Source organism: Desmodus rotundus, chromosome 3 (assembly GCF_022682495.2).
Source record: "Desmodus rotundus isolate HL8 chromosome 3, HLdesRot8A.1, whole genome shotgun sequence".
Lineage (NCBI taxonomy): Eukaryota > Metazoa > Chordata > Mammalia > Chiroptera > Phyllostomidae > Desmodus > Desmodus rotundus.
In genome coordinates, this window is record NC_071389.1 from 118691898 (window position 1) to 118696269 (window position 4372).

The 4372-nt window shown below is 41.2% G+C and overlaps 1 long non-coding RNA gene across 1 annotated transcript; it reads right to left on the reverse strand.

The window, feature by feature from the left end:
• Positions 1–2318: 2318 nt before the first annotated feature.
• LOC123479246 (uncharacterized) lies at positions 2319–4102 on the reverse strand. The gene is made up of 2 exons (XR_006654803.2): positions 3969–4102; positions 2319–3688 (listed from the first exon to the last, which is right to left on the reverse strand). It is a non-coding gene; the product is annotated as an uncharacterized lncRNA (long non-coding RNA).
• Positions 4103–4372: the final 270 nt, after the last annotated feature.

Genomic DNA, 4372 nt, shown 5'->3' on the forward strand with positions numbered 1-4372 from the left:
TTTCAAAATCTTGATCCTGTCATTCAAGTATGTCATCTGTTCTTTCCAGTTTTGTTATCTCCAGTCAGGTATGGGACCGAGGGCCAAGCTCAACAGCACATAGTAGCCCCTTCTCTCCAAGATGATTTTAATTCACTAAATAACTCTTCATCAGGAATAGTTTATTGTGTACCTTGCTGGCAACATGATATAGTACGCATTTGGGATTGCTGTGATTTAACTACCAAAAGAAAAAAAGAAGGAAAGAAAAGAAAGTGACGTCAGTGTGAAATGAGTTGTCCTGCATGAACTCACCATGACTCAGTTGTTTAATGGAGTTCTTTCCAAGTCCCCTAAGTCATAGAAAACTATGTGAAGAAAGCAGGAAATGCACCAAACAGATTTTGAGGTGTTTTTCTAAATGTGTAATAGATCACTTCTTTGATTCACAGATCAGAGTGAAGACAATTTCAAGGGTAAGTAAAGGCAGAAAGCCTTCGAAGCATGGTCCAGTTCTCTCACAAATATGGTGGCTGCCTGTTCTTTCAGAATACTCCCGCAGAACATAGCAGGAGAGCGTGTTGGAATCTCTAAGGAAAAGTGTGGGTAGCTAGGTGTGAGCTTCCACTCCTTGCCCAGACTCTCTAGTTCTCCTGAAGCTCAGGGACAGGGAGAAGGAGAAATAATAAACTGGGCATTCATAGCTCCCAAAAGACCTGCTAAACTGAATGAAACTCTAAGAAATTCTTCAGCAAGCTTTATGAATGAAATCTTTTTAAAAGTTTTTAGATGAGTTTTTAAAACATCTTTTCATGATATTTTGAAAAGGACTCAATGCTAATACTGTTCACATGAGCTCAGTCTATTTTGCTCTTACCTCCAGCCTGTTGCATGAATTAGGGTCATATTTATAAGCACAGCTCGTTTGGCTTGGAAGGTCGCATAAGGGAGTACAGAAGAGGAGGAGTGCAGAGATGTCAGCCAGGCAGGCGAGCCAGCAGATGTACACGCACAGGCCTCAGCGTGCTCTTACTCCTGGAGCATTGCTGCCTGAGATAGAATCCAAGGATCTGGCTCCGGAGTGCAGGGGTGGGGTGGGGTGGGGCGTGGCCTGTCTCTGAACCTGGCAGTGTACACTCCTGGAAAGTGCTTTAGCTGGAGGTCCCTGCCTCTCTGGGGCACCTTCACTTGGAACTTACGTTCATTGAGAACTCTGTTAATATAATTGAGTGCACCTTCCCATTGCTGCCATCTTCAAATAAAAGAACATTTAAAGAGTTTTCCTTTTATTAAAGTCTGTCCTAAAGTTTTAAGGTATGATGAGACATAGGCCCTTAAAAGTTTCACTTTCTCCAGAGGAAGATACAGCAGCCAATCAATATAATTCTTATCTTAACCTAAGCTATTTAAAATAAATAGCAAATGTCCCAAAACATCTGGCTCTGATTTTCTGAATAAAATGTAGACATGAAATAAGTTCCCCAAATACATAAACTTCTACCTACAAATTTTCACATGAGATAGGGCAATAATGTTTACAAATAAGTATTTAGTACATAAAACAAATGACAGTCATAAGAACACATAAATATTGGGTTGGCCAAGAAAGTTCTCTGTCTTTTCCCATAAGATGTCTCTAGTAGTGCTTGGCTGTCTTTAACTTATTTGAAATAGTTTTTTTAGATGTGTTGGGAAAGCTGTCATAACAGCATGCATCGAACAACAACAAAAAAACATCCAAATCGGTGAATTTTTGTGTAGCCATTTTAATATTGAAGATGGAAGAATATAAGCAACATTCTTGACATAGTATGCTTTATTATTTCAAGAAAAGTAACAAGCAACTGAAACACAAAAAAAGATTGGTGCAGTGTATGGAGAAGGCGCTGTGACTGATCTAACCTGTCAAAAGTGATTTGCGAAGTTTCATGCTGGGGATTTCTTGCTGACGATGCTCTACAGTCAGGTGGACCAGTGGAAGTTGATAGCAATGTAATCGAGTCATCAATTGAGAACAATCAATGTTTTACCACATGTGAGACAGCCAACATACTCAAAATATCCAAATCAATGAAGTTATTGGTGAAAATGAAAAATGTGGTTTTTATTTTATGGAAAAAAGCATATGGACTATTTGGCCAACCTAACAGTATCCTAGGATGTAACAAGGAATTAATTTAGCACTCCCCAAATCCTCATTATCAGGAATGTATTAAACCATAGCGCATAGAAATTGGCACTATGAGTCTACGTGATTCCTTTGGAAAGATGGTTCTTTTATATCATCTATACTGGGTTTTTTTTTTTAAATGGTATCTATCTAATTGCATTTTCCCCCATTCTTAAGGCTCAAATTCCTAATCTGAAAAAAAATGCACCTAGTTTCTACCTTTCATACTTGTAAATATTAAAGATACCACATTTATCCAAGCGCAACTCCTGGCACCAAGGGCTCCCTTCGCAAATGGAGCGGGTCATTCTTCTGAATTAAAAGACGGTCAGACGCAATGGCTCAGGCACTGGCCTTGCGGATGCTCTGACCTTGGGGCAATTCTGCTGTAGACACCTACCAGGGGGCCCCCCTCATATGAAACTGTGTTGGGACGGGTGCCTTTGGGGTACTTCAGTTATAAATTCCCCTTGAATCGATCCCATGCTGAACTTGCCATATGCTGACTTCCGTTAATTTTAAGAAATACTGTTTATTGAATTTTAGCAATCATGAAAATTATTGACTCATAGTGGTATTGCTCCCAACCCACCTGGGATTTATAAGAATTTCAGCCATTTCTGAATGTCACAAAACGGTCTGACTGTGAGTGATTTTAGAGAAGAGATCTTTGGCTCGGGAGAGGCTGCCAGGGTGTGAGTGATGGCTGGAAGATGGGCTTATAGGAGACATCTGTATTTGTTTTCTCCTGAGGGGAGGGCCTTTGCTGGTAATGTTTCCAGGGACCACACGACAGTCAGACTTTGCTGGGCAAACCCAATTCACTTAAGAGATGTGAACTGAATTTAAAACCCAGGTATCTGAGGAGGGTCATCTCATGTTCCTTCAGCTCCCCCACAGCAGCAGCAACAAAAGTGATGATAATGTGAGAACATAAAGAGACCTAGGAAACAATGTTCCTTAACTTAGATTTTCATTTGTGGACATGAGGGGGAAAAAAAAGATGAATGAAGTGTGTCAAATCTTAACACCTTCTCTCAACACCTATATCTGTCTCTTTAAGATGATAAAAGTGAACAGCTTCCATTGGGAGGATGTTTCGAAGAAGTGATCCATTGATCATTTCCTCTCCCTTGGCACATGTTTAACTAGAGAACACTTCTTAGAGAAGCAATGGCTTTGTAAAAACCAGTTACACAACCGGGTGAAACGAGGCAACACAGGATACAGGAGTCCTGCAGGCAAATTCTTTATCTTCATCTGAAAACCATATGTGTATGGATATATTGGGTATATTAAATTACAGAATTCTGGGCACAAAAGAATTCTCTTATTTTTCACTTTTCAGTGCATTTACTTGCCAACCAAACTGCCTTAAGCTGAGGAGAGATTGAAAATATAACCATGTTAAGCATCCAAGTCCTATTGTTTTAAAAGCACTGGTTTAATTCCAGCCGAGTTAGGACACGCTGACCTTCCATCAGCACGGTGGCTGCTCCCAGGCTCCCTCCTTGCAATTCAGTGAGCTCAGGATTCCAGCTGGAGAGTGAAACAAACACAGACAAAGGCTTTAAAAAATTTTAATCTCTTCAGAGAAAACATTAAGGGACAATCACTTCTTCATTTTGATAGTCACCTGGATTCAAAACTGTGCAACCAAAAACAGTTTCGTATGGACAGATGGCCCTGGCAGTTAAGAGGAATGGGGGTGGGAAGAGGAATAAATGAATACCCTGTTTTCTGTTTGAGCGAATAAAAGGGAAGAGGAAACAAAAGGAGTGAGTCACCCAGTTGAATCAGAGAGCACCTCTAAACATACCTGGACTTTCCTGTTCAGGGATCCACTTCTCCCGTAGCCAGTTCAGCCCAGACGCACAGATACTCCTGCCACGGAACCTAAGAGAGCCTGTCTCTCAGAGATAAACATGGCTTTTTTTGCCTGGTGCACTCAACAGGTTGCTGAAACTTGACAACACCGCGTGTGATAACCAGTAATGAAATGCTGAGTGAGTCAGGGGACTTGACTCACGTTTGTTTCATTCGGGTTGAATTGCACAGTTTGATCAAGTGAACAGAGCGTGCAAAGACTTGGCTTTCCCTCCGTGCTGCGGGGTGGGGGACGGAGCCTCGCCTTTAGTGCTGGGATTGTGACTTCCGTGGGGAAAAATCCATTTGAATGCTTGCTGCTGAATGGTGCTGAGCACTGCCAGCTTTTGTTTACTT